We start from the raw sequence: 15,348 nt of genomic DNA, 5'->3' as shown, positions 1-15,348 counted from the left end.
CACGAGAAGCGCTTTGTGAACTGCCAAGCATGCGTCGTCTACAAAATCCCCTTGTCCTGTGGGCGAGCGTGGATTGGCCGAAAAGGATGATGCAGTAATGATTGACTGGGGAAACACGCCTATAGCTTCCGCACCTTTACCGGCAGCAACCTGTCCACCAACTGCAAAGACAGCAAAGGCTGTGCGCCCCACCTCGAAGCATGCGAATAAGGCGTTACGGGGGTGCGCGCACGAGGGACATTGTTGAAGCCTACGCCATCCTCAAAATTGGCGAAGATTGCGTCAGTTAACCGCCGTGGTTTCTACTAAGCACCGAGATCGCGCAGCTTGAGAGAACTCTTGGGGGTGATTTTTAGTGCCCTTATTCTGCTCGGCCCTAACTTTGTTTATGTACGAGGTGGTTGTGCATGTCTAGTGTCAGGTCCCTTGGCCCCCGTGTAGCTCTAGGATTTTGGGTGTGGTTTTGATTGTTCGCTTGGTTGGTTTTTTTCTTTGATATCATTCTGTGCCCTCGGTTATCGCACATGCGCTGATCGCATTTTTCTTCCTGATGTGTCAATAAATCTAGTAAAAATTTAGTTGCTAGTTTGCACCTACTGTGTTCAGTCCTCTTCTCTCGTGTCCTCGTTTAATGCGCAGTTTTTTTATTTTACCTTTTGTGTTAGTAATTTGAAGTTTGTTATTCTGCAGTAAAATAATCGTTATGAAAGACTATAAAATAATCGCTATCAAAGACCCGATTCCCCTACCACTCTAATACAGAACAACGGAATTATAACGCTAGAAACCCGAAGAACAATCAACCGATTAAAATTTCTTGCCGACCTTCGGGACCGCAAATTTCGCCTTGACCCATCAATATATCTGGCCTGTCTTTCTTCCCGGACAACCAGGCAATACCACCCCTTTAAATATACCCCACTGTTCGCCCGCACAAACACTCATAAATATTCATTTTTCCCGCGAACAATATCCCATTGGAACAGTCTCCCTGCCTCTGTGTTCACTTCGCCTATTCTGCATGCATCTATTGATCACCTTTTTCACATGTAGAATTTTTTTGTCGTTTGCTATTTTTTGTCGGTGTTTTCTAAGATAGAGATTGTATAACTACATTTGCCTGATATGCTATGTTTTTATCTTTCCACTCCTGCTTGGGCCTAATTCTGGCCTGCAGTATTGTCTAAATAAATAAATAAAGAATTTGGCAAATTTTCCCTAAAACCCACTTGTTTGCGCTTGGTAAAACGCATTGGACAATCAACTGTAATAAATGCTTTACTGTCCAAAGAGCAATTACTACATCAACAAGTTCTTCAAGTAAGAAAGTATTACTGTGATTCTTAGTAAATGCAAACGAATAATTTTAAAGACGAATACTTTATGCCAAATGCTATAATAATTTCGAAACATGTTTTCCCATAAAGCGGGATAGTTCCGATAAAATTAAAGTTGGCCCGTAATTAGCGGTATCCCGTTTGTATTGTTATTATTTTAAGGTATTGGAAAAGTTTTGGGATATTTGTAAATTTAGATGGCTCATGTATATGCGAAGTCTAACAACACTGTTCATAATGAAACGGGAAGTGACTTATTCGCATACAAATGTTGGATTTTTATTATATTTATACATTTCGAATATTTTATATTTCTATTAACTTTCAAAATTATTTCATTCCGACGCCATTGACTGTGCTTACCGATAAATTTGTTACGGGGTCTCATTTAAAAATGGTTCGTTATAAGCAGCGTTCCCAGAGTAAAGAATGATCTCAAGGCGTTTTTTTAAAATGCAATGTTTTTTAAAACAACAAGCTGTGAACTTTTTGAGCCACGCGTTGCTTTAGCACGTATGGTGCTTTTTTTAGTTTTCGTATTTTTGGAAACTGCACTTCTCTACTGCATGCATTGCACGGGGTCCGCGCACGCTTAGAAGCACATCAACGTGCGGCTTCTTGTCTGTCGCCGAAGTATTTTTCACACTCAATCACTGAACTAAATTTTATTACATTTTCACCACTTTGTTTGTGCACGTTAGCAGTGCTTCCTGTTATTATGATTCATGTGTTGTATGTTGCCCTTATAGTTTCTTCAATTGCGATTGCATGTTACAGCGAATGTTAGTGTTCCGCAACTTCTCGATCTGACTGGTTTTCAGCGATAAATGTAGCGACAGCCAAAAAGTTGGGGTCATAATGAAACTTTGCACGTGATTTTGCGTGGGTATCTTTTGTCTTAATTTCCAAACAATCATTTCTTCCGTTCGCCTATGTATACAGAATTGAAGGAAGCGTTGTTTGCCTATATCTTCCTTTCATTAGTTACTGACGCCTTACAGTACAGTTATGTCGCTCATACATGAGTCGGGCATGGTCGACGCCTTTTATGTGCTGTGAGAAATTTTATTACCCAACTGCATGCCCCCCATAGTGGAATAATAACCGCGAGATCGTTAATGCGGATACTAAAAACCGTATGTCCTTTCACTAAGAATATTGGTAGTGGTAGCGATGATGTTTTGTGGACGATAGGGGCCGTGAGGGTTTCTTTTGCATGACAGCAGACGACGCATTTTAAACTCGGCCGCCTTATGTGCCACAGCTCCCTCTCGTCTTGGAACTGCGTGTTCCCTCTCCCATCCCTCGACTCCCTACCCGTTCAAGCATAAACCGGCAACAAGTTATTAGCGTGTGCTTGGAAGTGAAAGACACTGTCGCACATGTCGCTCTGAAAGCTATTTAGGCTGAATTGGTGATATCAGCCCACGTCGGTGTTCCAACCGGGCCAGTTGCTGTTCATCCGGGTGGGATTCTCAGGTACTCGAACAGTTTAAACTTGAGGCGGCAATGGCGACTGGATCGGCTGTTAATTGATTTCGCGCAAATTCACGCTTGTGTTCGGGCTGACGCTTCTTCAGTCTCTGCTCGTGCTCCTCCAAGCGAATTACATGCGTCTGTTCATTAGCAAATTAGCACCTCGAACGTCTCGAACTTAATAAAGCGGACACACACGTGGCTGTCCCTTTCGCGGCCCAGTCGCAGGCATCTGATCGTCTGTTCAACACACCAACTGAGACCCAAACCGCTCGATGGCGGAAGACAGCTGACAGGGCGCAGTTAGCCATAAAACTTCCACGATTCTATCTCCCACCACCCCAACGGGTATGCCATCGGTAGCGGCATACGCAGCGCAGAAAATACATGCCCGTCCCCCATCTTCAACCCGTGTACGGCTACACCGGTAATGAGGGTGGGCTTATAATTAGCCATAAAATACACCACCGAATGGAGAGATAAACCCTTTATATGCTACCAAGCTAAGATTTATTATTATTCTTCTCCCAGAGTAAATATGACAAGCTGGTTAACGAGAGTCGCCGACGCGATAATGTCGCTCGGAAAGGCTTTAAGCTTTTAAGGTTTCTGGAGAGCTTTTTTGCCCTTTACACCGAGACCTGAGCTACGGCTGCCAACTCTGGATTCATCAGCCTGCTGAGATCCTATTCGACCAGCTACCGTGGCACTGCAATTACCCTCCAGTTGCCATTCCTATTTCCGCCTTCTGTATATATATTGCAACACTCGCAGCACCACAGCAAAACGCGAACGTTTCCCCCACATACGCCGGGGGTCCACAATTCGGCCACTGCCGCAACTGGTTACGACCGGCCTATTTGGCCTATAAGGCCCACGAGAGAGTCAACGTCAAAGGCTAAAGAACAATGTTTATTGCGGCACAATTGCTGACTGAGGGGAGAAAAAACCCACAGGTGGTGCTAGGCTGGTGCTATTTTACCCCTACGAGGGGACGGAGAGTTAGAAAGAACACAGGCGTAGCTGCCGCTTGTGTGCGGCCGCATAGTACACCGATCACCTATTCGGGATTAGGGGCTGTTATGTTGCCTGAGCTCCAGTGCAGCCGCTTTGGACAGTTTGGTTCAGTTTCCAAACTGAGTCCACAAATACTTGCGTTCAGGTGTATGATAAAATAGATTGATTTTTCCGGTCTTCTTAATTTAAAACCAAAATTACGAGCAAGTTCGTGTATTTGATTTGGTTTTGTGCTCTGCACGCTGAACTGAAATACAACGTACGGAGGGAGTGCATAGTGAGAAACCCAAGCCCAGGGGTCAATAATTGAGCAGTAGACAAGTACCCAGACCTTTTTCTAGCAAGAAATACAAAAAAAAGACATATATCTTAGCATTCAAAGTGATTTCGCGTGGTAGCAAAATAGTCAGCAAGCAAAAAACACTCACTTGTTACCGTCGTTAGACCGTACAGTTAACACGAATTCATAAACACCATTGTTCGTTGGCCCAAGATTTGATACATCAGCATACAGGCATGCCAAATTTCTTGAGTCATTCAGGTCCATTCCTCGAAGCCAGTATCTCCCTACCTGTTTAAAAAACTGCGACATGAACTGGTCTTTAGGAATTGAAAATTCCGACCAAGTTTTTGTTATGCGAAGTATTGTCCCAATGAAATGCGCAGAAATGTACAGAAATCAGCGTTTGTTAGGATTACTGCAAAATGACAAATAAAGAAACCTAATGCGGAATTTGAGTTCATTCGTTTCGGAGGGCTAAATAAAACTTGTTTCACGCTTGCTTATAGCATAAATGTATCCAGTTTCTTCTGAAAGTTAGACACACCGTCTCGCAACCTTTTCAAAATATTGGAGTACCTATATTCTGGCTCAACCATGTATGCCTAATATTTTAAAATAACAATGAAATCTTACTTCGCATAAAAGTTTTTTCTCAAAGTTGTAGCTACAACGCTTTGATAAAAAAGGTTTAACTTGCGAAATCTGAATAAAAGTATAGGTAATTGGGATTTTTTAGCGCCATTTCTAAAATATCAGTGTTGCGTTTAATGGCAGCATTACAATAGAGGAGCATTTCCCCCAGAATATCTTCAAGGTTTGTTTGTACAGCAAAATATTTTAGAAAGTCCTGTTGCATAGGGTTTGAGGCGCCTCCCATATTCCCTACGAACAGCCCCTATTCAACAGAAACCACACTGAAACACGGACACTGTGCTCTCCTTTTGCCCCCCAGTCCAATGATTTAGTTATTCTGCTGTTGTTGCCTTGCAAATTACTTGTAGTCTGTGGTGGGTCATTCAACATCTAGCCTTCTCGATCATCCCCTTCCGCTATTGTGCCTACTTGTCAAAAGCCGCCTCGAATTGTCCTTGCAGTATTAAAAAGCCCCGTACCTCGTTGTTCACCATGCTGTGCTCCTATAAAAAAGCCACAGTAGCCCCATTATTGGACCCCTTAGAGGTGCAGCTTACTATAGGCGTTTAAATAACTGAAAGGCACCATTTTGGTTTGCATGTGAAAGTTGTAACTGCAAAGAGGCATTAAAACATATTACAGAGTGTTCCAAACAGGTACACTCGGTGTGCGTACTGCAACGTCTCAGAACAAGCTCACACAAAGTAATCTTTTCCGCTCAAATACTACAAACCTTAAATGTCGAATACATGAGAAGAAAGCTTTACAATATGCTTGTGAGCCGCACAACCGTCTTTACCTTTTCCAATGGTGCCGAGGACATAGGAGCTAGCGTCCCGCTGGATGGTGGCATGCGACCTAAAAATGGTGAAGGCCATAGCGATACTACGGGAGGACCAACGCCTTCGGTAAAAGGTACGATCTCAGACAACCGCACAATCAAGCAGTAGCTAAACGTCAGGGCAAAAATGCTACTAATGTAACAGTTGCGGTGTTATAAGCACACCTACAACATTCGTCAGGCGCCTCACGGGAATGGCATTCATGTCAGCGCGCATGGCCAGTGCGCGCAAACATCCATGCGGCCACTACCCAGAAGCTCAAGCTCGTACGCCGAACCATTAGCTATGCATGTATAACCAGGTAAATTCCGCCCGGCAATTATTTATGCATTGCATGAAGCCCATGCTGAAAAGTGGGCCATGGCAATGTGCTGAAAGTGGCCTGGTATAAGAAGAATAGCTGCTCACCTTTGACCAATGCATCGTCGAGCCCCCCGCAACCACTCTGCGGCCGTGCTCTCGTCAAGCGGTGGAAATTTGATTTTTGCCAACCCATGGCCGCTGAACGTACGCAGATGACGGCTAATCATCGTTTCTACCAAGTCAACTTTCTAACCATTTACCCTCAGTAATGGGAGAAGCTTACACATGAAAGTTACTGTAGTCTGCCCTTTCGACAGCTGAAGGCGTTTTATTGTGCCATTTCTGCTCTCACCCCGTCTGGATGAGCTATAGCCGAGATCTTTACACATCCAAGTGCAGAATGTATAACGTTGTAAACGCGATTATTTGTGCTTATCTTAATGTGATCTTATCTTAATCTATCTTAATCTGATTAGATTAAGAAATTCACAATGACCGTGTGATTACAGAATTTGGTGCAAGTTTATTCTCTGAATTGCTACCCGTGCAGTCATACTGCTTACGATATATGCGACTTTCCATTGTGGTGGTGGACAGAGTAGTCACTTTATTGCACTGAAGAGGACAACTGGCATGCTAAGGAGTGCCTGCAAAAATGAACAAATACAAAAGGAATCAATTACTTACAAGAACAACAGAGCTCACAGTACCACCACCGACAGCGATGCACTTGGAGGCACCCACACATATTTACACTTCTTATAGCTGATCTTGTTATAACTTATCTGGATATATAACTTACAGTTGTGATATATAACTTATCTTGTTACCATGAATGTTTAGTTAACAGTATACATATGCTGTTGTTACAAAGAGTTTGGACCACTTTTAAGGAATCTTTACAGAATGTATGGCTTAAATTCGTTTTTCAAATATTCAGACGGGAACCGGAGCAGCGTGAATACTACAAACAAAAATTGATGCCAAAATTAGCAGACAGGCACTCCAAAACTCACGTGTGTCAAGAGAAGGTTCACTGAGTTTCCCAATTTAGACAATCGTTATCATTTCAAATGGTCTCTTTCGGTAACACTTACCGATGACACATACCTAAGTTCTTTCACACACTTGGCTGGTAGGTTGCGGAATGTATAACAGTAATACGGTCGGTATTACTGACATCGGCCCACCAAAAAGGACATTTGTTTACTGGACAAGGCAGCAAGCCGGACACTGCTACAGAACAAAGTGTGCTTGCATATATTTTATTCGGATTGCAGTACAGATACGAACTGAAACTCGAAAAAGCAACATATGCTCCAACTGAATAATTTTAGGATGAACTGCATTCCGTTATTGGTGAAGATAATTAAACTGAATTTTTTTCTGCCTACGAGAAAAAGTTTCAAGGATTCACTTTGTAGTGTATGCTGCGTCGGTGCAAAATTCCATGCAGAGATTTTTATATAGACCAGCTTCCTGAAGTAATAAAGACAGCTGGGCAATAGATTCTCTCACCATGCATTTAGATCTGTAAAATTAATTTTTTCACCCAAATTTGGCTAGAACCGGAATGGCCACATAAACTGCGCCGGATGTATCTACTTTACAATGAGCTAAGCAAGGTGCCCTGACATTGACATTAGCACTTGGACACACAGATGATGACAACAACAAAGTCACAAATAAAGCAAGAATTTACAAGATTTGAAATAGTTTTTTTGGCTTCAATATAACAAAACATCTCTTCCTTAACTGCCGCTGTATTTATTTGTTTGCAAATGTGCCAAGGACCGGCAAACGGGGACAGGGCTTTCTTATCATATATAGCAGATGCTGATAGTGACGATGCCGATAACTGCACCACGAGGCGACGCAAGATGCCCGCTTACACAATCGAATGCATGTCAACAACTACCGAAAACATCTTGCAGCCGGATAATTTGCCGCCATATATTCACTTGTCTGTATTCATGTCGAAAATTATTTTCGATTCCTTGCCCAGTTACCCAGCTGTATAAAGTGCTCTCTACTACGAAAGGCATAATTTTCGTCTGCTTTCTCTATTAAATAAAGAAATAATGCATCCGGTTGTCCGAAGAACGCAAGGCAAAATGATAAAATTAACCTGACCTGTTAGAAACAAGAAATGAATGTTTCTCAATCTTATGCTAGCCTGTCCCAAATGTTTTTACTTGTTTTGGTACTCACTAAATGTTTTTTATTGTAAATCAAGATACCACTTTTTGCTGCAACAAAAAAAGGTCCCTTTTGACATTGAATGATCTATAGAACAAGTTGACGGTTTTTACATTTTACAATACTGGCCGTGTAGGTTCTAATTATTTCGCTTTCCTCTTTCATAAATTATCGATGGTTTTATACGAAATTTTAGCCACCTGGAACCCATTATATTACAGCTATAAACGATTCTTTTTTTTGTCGGCGCCAGGACAGCTGCGGCCGTTCAGGCACACGCAATTAAATAAACGTAGCCAACTTCCGCGACAGCGTGACCGCTCAACGGCCATACTCGCGTTACGGCGTTGCTGTTCCGATAGTTTTACAACTTAAGTAATCTTCTTAGCGCAATATTTGGTAAACGTTGCGGCAAAAAGGCGAAATGTGAACAAACAGCTACCCTAGCTTGAGAACCCTCAAGTTATAGCGGACGCATTTTCATACAGCTGAGCGACTTTTGACATTGCAGCGTGAGAAAAAGAACAAAGACCTACCCTAGCTTGAGAACCGTCCCGTTATAGCGGACGCATTTTTATGCAGCTGAGCGACTTTTGACACTGCAGCGTAAGATAACACTCCTATACAACTTCAGCGGTCATTTTATGGCCAGCTGGGCTTCGAACTAGCCATGTTATCTAGCAATACAATCGAGCATGGCAGTGACCTTTCTTCCCCACGGTGAGATGTCAGTTAACCTCATCAGTAAGTTAGCGTGTTTATTTAGTCCTTCAGAACCGTGCGTGTTAAACGCAAGGCCGACAAACGCGACGTCAATATTACTACAGGCGCGCGCGACAACGTCGTCCAAAGAAACTTCTTTCTTCCTTTCTCTCTTTCTCTCTCTCTCTATTTTTTGGCTGGCTCTCCGAACCCAACCTTGACATGCAGGTATGGAGCGCTGCCCCCTCCGGAAGTAACCATCATGCTGGAAGCATAAGGGCACACAAGGAAGTTACAACCACGATAGGAAGGCTCTTACGGACAGAAACAGTACTCTCAATAGATAGGGACCAGGCCACCTGGTGTAGTTGGCCGACACCTCCCACGACTGATCAACTCCATGCTTGGCCAACAGCCCTCAGCAGCTTTAAAGGACGTTTCTCCGGCAGTGGTCAGACAAGGATACAGCACAGGGTGCTAAAAATTTGTGGGTCCGGAGTGCCACCTTTAGGAACTGACCTTGGAAAGGATCAACACTCGCATCTTGTGTAATGAGGCATACCTAGCTGTACTACTAGAGTAGCTGTGAGACGTTAAATGGGACATCATGACAATAATGCGAAGGAAAGCCAATTGGCATTTTTTCACCCTGCAAATTGGCTTGTAGGGGCGGCAGCTTCACCCGCTAACAGTGCCAATATCATCATCACCTCTGCATCCCACAATCATCATCATCAGCGGTGCTTGCCCGGCTGCGTCAGTAGTGCCACGCGCCACGAAGGTCGAACTCTACCGAGCACCTGGGCGGCCGCATGTCCCCACAGCTCCCACTCCTGACCGGGCCTACGCTGTCTCCAATAAAATGTAGGAGGCCACCGCACCCTACCGAGTTTGCTTCCTACATGTGGTGACCCAGACGCTCACTACAAGTGGTGACCAGGACGTTCCCTACAAGTGGTGACCCGGAGGTTTCGCGCCATATACCCGGCCAGCGGCACACCGACATGGTGACGTGGGGGGACCCGCCGATACCAGCGTTCGAGCCACGGCACGTCAGATGATGGTTCTTCAAGTACGAGGCTGCCCTCTGGCTCAACCACGTCAGTGTACAGCCTCTGAAGCACTCCATCCTCTGGGAAACGCTTCCCCTCGAGCTCCGCTGCGTCCTCGCCCTACCACCGCCCAGCGAAACACCCTACGACGACCTTCGCGCTGCCGTGCTCGCGCTCTACGACTTCAAGGACGACTGCTTTCGGCCTGCTGCAGATAAGGTACCCGCGCCGTCCGCACACGCTTAGCCGTCGCACATCGTACCTTCTGCACCATCGGCGTCGTTTCCTGCCACGAGTGTCGCCATCGTAGACTGCACGTCCAGCGCGGCAGCCACACATACACCGACGGGGCTCACAGCCGACGTCATCACGGACGCCCACCGGCCGCAGCCCTACTCCCCTTCTACCACCCCATGCAAGGGCTTCGGTGAGTGCTCCGTGAGCGTTCCATCCTCCCCAAACTGGTCGCCCGCTACACCGCCGTTGTACGTAAAGGCCACCACGACAGTGACACAGAGCCCGGCTCCCTTCCTGTCGCAGCATAACTCGGGTGCAGTTTATGTAGTGGCACCATCCGCGAACCCCGACAACACAGCCGCGACCCTGACTTTACAAGAAACGCCCCACGCCCACCCCGTCAACTGCGACGTGCACGATTACCAGGAAAAGCCCGACGCACTGGCGACAGACGTACAGCCTCATAGCTAACCGATGTCGCCACCAGAGGAGCGCGTTCCCGAAACTCGACGCAGACGTCGCCGACGACTTCGTAAGCACCAGTAATGAAAGCGAGTTTCGTCACTGCCACTGCTTTGGCACACAGGCACACATCGACGAGGCGTCAGTGCCGTCTTGCCAAACAACGTCTTGCATGCCGGCTACAACCAGCGTTGTGGGCTTATATCAGTCGGTGTTCCGGGACGTGGGGGCCTCGCTGTAGCCGCTGTCACCCTAGGAGTCGTACGGCGGTTACGCTTAGAGCATGCGCAACGATGTCGCACCAGACACCATGCTCAAACCGTCACCGTCGACAGTATAAGCCTCCTCGTACTGGCACACGAACGCCAGTGTACATACGTCGCAAGAGTCTGGTCATGGAGCGCCCGTTCTACCGGCCCCGTCAAATCTTCACTGTGGCCGCGGTTCGTGCCTCTTTCACTTCGGCACTACTCCACCGTACACCAGTTCCTCCCACCGTGCACTCCCAGCCAAAGCTACCTGAGGCCAATCAACGCTCCGGAAACCCACAATGGACTGACCAGGACTGCTCCCATAGTTTACCCGCGATTTGACCTGGACCGTCTAATGACCTTTACCACGGATAGGCCTAGTTAATTACCTGCACATAGCTTGTACTTCGGCGGCTTTCTTAACGCACTACGCATTAGGGGGGAGCCCTGTAGTGGCGGCAGCTTCACCGCTAACAGCGCCACTATCATAATCACCCTTGCATCCCACAATTATCATCAGCAGCGGTTCTTTACCGGCTGCGTCAGCAGTGCCACGCGCCACGAAGATCGAACTCTACCGAGCGCCTGGGCGGCCGCATGTCCGCACAGCTCCCACTCCTGGCCGGGCCTACGCCATCTCCAATAAAATGTAGGAGGCCACCGCCACCCTACCGAGTCTGCTTCCTACAGGCTCATCTGAAAAAATTGGTTTCTAGCCCCCTTCATATATGTTATGTTGGCTTTAAACCTTCCATACCCTTGTTGCAGGGGAATTGTTACAAACGTTGTTCTGGTGTTATGTTGGGGGGTAGGGGGACACAGACTTCGCAAAATGTTTAAAAGGAGAGGCGAAGCTAGAAAGGCCGAAGATAACATCAGGGAGCGCACTTCCGGGCATATGCTATGATTCACGGAAAATTGCACAGAACTTTGAGGTGGTTTCAGAATCAGCGAGAGAGACACGGCCGTTGTGAGAAAAGAGTGGGAATGTAAGTTCGCCGTACATGTGCACGCTTCTGACACCCTTCTGTTATATTATGCAGATCTTGACCATCATTGCCTCATGTACGAGTTCTATATCCGGAGCCGCGCCGGTGCAGCAGGTAATGCTCCTTGATACGCACCTCTACCAGACCATGCAATCACCTGACCTTCCCGCCTGCCAGCCTTCCGGATCGCGCTTTCAGAAATGCCTGCCGGTGATCACCCCACCATATTCAGTAGAATCGACGGCCACATCAACTGACTACTTATAAGCAACTGGTTCATTGGATGCCCCTTGAGTGGACATGGAAATTCAGAGAACATGTACGCACATCTGACACACTTCTGTTATATTGGGCAGGTTAGTTCACCTGTTTCCCTGTATGCTAAGAAAACAAGAAATGTTTGGATATTCTTCCATGCCGACAAAGTTTGGTTATGTCCTTTTACGAGTGAGTTCTTGTCATTAGGCTCCTAGGTATGTCCGGTGATACCAAGGAGAACCCGGGGCCCCGAGACGAAGATCTGGGGAAGCAATAGAACAGTTTATTTCATTGATTCAGGAGTTGCACGTTAACATAGACGGAAAACACGAATGACTTATAGAATCTATTAACGAAAGTGGAGAGGCACACGTATCTCTTCAACAGAAATTCACAGAAATAAACAACAGATTAGGCGCCTTTGAGGAATGTGCGTGGGTCGCAAACAACCAGCGGAATCGTCAATAGGTGCCTGAAGTACTTCTGGTCAATAAGCATTTTGGTGAATTTGAATATCGTTCTGGAAGTGAAAACTTGCTGTTTTATGGAATAGAAGATTGCGTTCCCGAAACTAGGGCGCAATCAGAAGAAAACGTTTTCGACATCCTCAATGGGGCTCCGAAGCTAAACTTTAGAATTAGTGATGGCAGCATATCTCGCGTCAAATATCGAGCAGTAATTGTAACATTTGCGTCCTTGAAGTTAAAGAAAGCATAGTTCTTTCTAGAGCAGTCCTCGTGAGTCTAATACAATAATCATCAAGGGTTACAGCCGCGCAACAAGAAGCGTGCACAAAAAGCCTTTCCGATTCGGCAAGGCGAGTGAGAAGAAGTATACCGTCAAGTACAATAAGATGCACACCAACAAAAAGTGCTTTGTGTACTCTCTGGTAACAGACTGCGTTTGTGAGCTGCATAGAAATGTGCACAACCCATCAGAGGCTTGGTCATTCGCTAGTCTTGCCGACGATGATTCGCGTTTATCCTAACAATGTGCCCTCTTCGGCACTTAGCGTAGCTGTACACTTTTGTATTCTATTTTAGGAAGTTTTGCTACAATACGAGATGCATTACCTTTGGTTGTTGACAACGTCTTCGCTTATGTGGTAGTGTTAACCGATGCCTGGCTTACCCCAAGAATTTCAATTGCAGAGCTGTTCGATTGTGAAAATATTTATACAATTTACAGGTGTGATCAGGACGAATCGCCAGGAGCTGGTATTCTTATACCCGTAGCCGATTATGTAGTTTCTAGCCAACTAGTAGTAGTATCACCTTTAAGATTTGTTCAAATTTCCGTTCATGTGAACTATCAAAATGTCATAGTTTGATGCTCTTACCCCCTTTCCGTACGCGTCATCACTGTTCGGCAAACCTGCATGATGTTAAAAATGACATTGCAAAAAGGCAACCGCATACACTTGTTGTCCTAGGCGACATTACTACCAAACCCTAAATCCGTCACTTCCTTGTTCTTCGTCTAGCACAACTTCAGCCAACTGTTCACATTTTGCCTAATTGTGCGAAGACTAACTTCACCCAACTCGTAATGCAGCCGACCATAATGGGCCCTCCCTACTTCATCAAATATTCTAGAGCTGACTCTTAGAACATTGCGAGGCCCTGTGCATTCTACTTCACACAACGCAGGCGTAAGCGACCATTTTTTCGTGCACTTCAAAACAACAGGTTCTTCGGCGGAATCCCAACAATCAGAAAACAATTGTGATTAATATTCAATTGTGCTTCCATCAGTACGAAACTGTTATCGCAGTTTGAGAGCTTTGCTTATGGCTTCTTTGATCACACTATTGAACAAAACTAAATTGTTCAGAATGAAAATTGAATCTTTATTCACCCGATGCATTACCAAACGCGTTATCAGGGGTCTCCAACACTCCACGTGGTTCTAAACTGACCAAAAGAAGTTGCAGAATAAAAAAAGGTTGTTCTGTCGGACAAAACAGACTAACTTTTTCGCCCATTGGCAGGTGTATCAATCTGTTCTTTCCGAGTACAGAACAGCCACCAGGGTAGTCAAGCGCGTTTTTGTAATAAAACCCTTCCCTCACTTGTTGCAACAAACTATTAGAAGATTTGCAAACCAGTTACTCCTAGTGAAAAAAAAAGGCAGCATCTCCACTCCGTGGATTATGGCGAGGGTGCGGAGTACGGGAACTCGAAATGAAATCCAAGTTGCACCGGGAGTGACATCCCAGTTGCGCCCCGACCGTGATTCGATTGGAGCCGTGAGGTGCACCTAGATGATTTCCTAAATGAAGCTGCAACTCACGGCACAAATCGAATTTCGCTTGATTTTCGCTTGGTAGTGGTGTGAGCAGGGGAGGACGCGGGCGGCCATTGGGAGATCCTTAGGTACTTCCCACCGTTACATGCGAGCGAGTAAGCCGTTTGACTCTCCGGTGCTAACCCATGCTCGTAGCACAATCGGTAAAACGACTGACACTAACTGTGTCTGTCTACTAGTCATAGGTTCGAATCCTGCCGGTACGTGTGTAATTTTTTGCGACTGTAAATGCTATGCCCACGGACGCGGACGGACATCGTGCGGTCATAAGGAGCGCTGCACCTACAAGATTTCGTTTTAAATTCTGACGTGCAGCCAGTTCACTGTGAAGAGTGTTGTATTGCATTAAATAATTTTTGTTACTTCTTTTCCGAATTGTTGTGCTTCTGCTTTGGCACAAATGCATAATCGTGATTTTTTACTATGTCTCCAGTTACCATTGTTGCCATTGGAGTGCAGCATTTACCCTCTTGTTGTGGCGTAGACGAAACAAACTTAAGGTTTCTAAAAAATATATACCGTTTTCCTTTATTGAGTCGAGTTCACTGAGTAGACAAACAACAGTTCGGTTCTCGTCCATTTACCTCCTCTTACTCCTCCTCTGGGTGCTGCCCGGCTCTCCGTCGACCTCTTCCTCCTCCTGTTACACAGGCCGCCCCTCTGTTGTCAACCCTCCCGGTTTGATACGGCACTACGTTGCACATAGACGCAGCTTCCACGATGGTATTAGGTCCATTGTAGCATATGTACTTCTAAATTCCTTTTTTTAGAGCAGTCTTGCCAACCATGTAGGGTACTGAAAAAGGAGCCTTTGAACCCTGCAAGCCTTTCCGGACAAGGGCATAATCCCCAACGTCAATTTTCGGAACCTTGCCCGTGTGAAGACCGTCGTAATGCTTCTTCATTGCGATTCGGTACTTTTCATTTCCCCTCTCGGACCTTTCTTGTTCACGCAGTACTATTGAATCGGTAATCCCCAGGAGGTGATCGGCATGCAGCC

At 45.7% G+C, this 15,348-nt stretch overlaps 1 long non-coding RNA gene across 1 annotated transcript in view; it reads right to left on the bottom strand.

Annotated features, from left to right (window-relative positions):
* Positions 1 to 6,382: 6,382 nt before the first annotated feature.
* LOC144141401 (uncharacterized) overlaps positions 6,383 to 15,348 on the bottom strand; it is a 52,125-nt gene continuing 43,159 nt past the window's right edge. Inside the window, exon 3 of the long non-coding RNA XR_013316583.1 lies at positions 6,383 to 6,538. This is a non-coding gene — a long non-coding RNA (uncharacterized LOC144141401). The remainder of the gene's footprint in view (positions 6,539 to 15,348) is intronic.

The sequence above is a fragment of the Haemaphysalis longicornis genome, unplaced genomic scaffold (genome assembly GCF_048455015.1).
Source record: "Haemaphysalis longicornis isolate Haplotype H1 unplaced genomic scaffold, Haemaphysalis longicornis Haplotype H1 scaffold_6, whole genome shotgun sequence".
In the NCBI taxonomy this organism is placed as follows: domain Eukaryota; kingdom Metazoa; phylum Arthropoda; class Arachnida; order Ixodida; family Ixodidae; genus Haemaphysalis; species Haemaphysalis longicornis.
The sequence above is the reverse complement of the archived record's forward strand: the minus strand, read 5'-3'. Positions and strand labels throughout refer to the sequence as shown.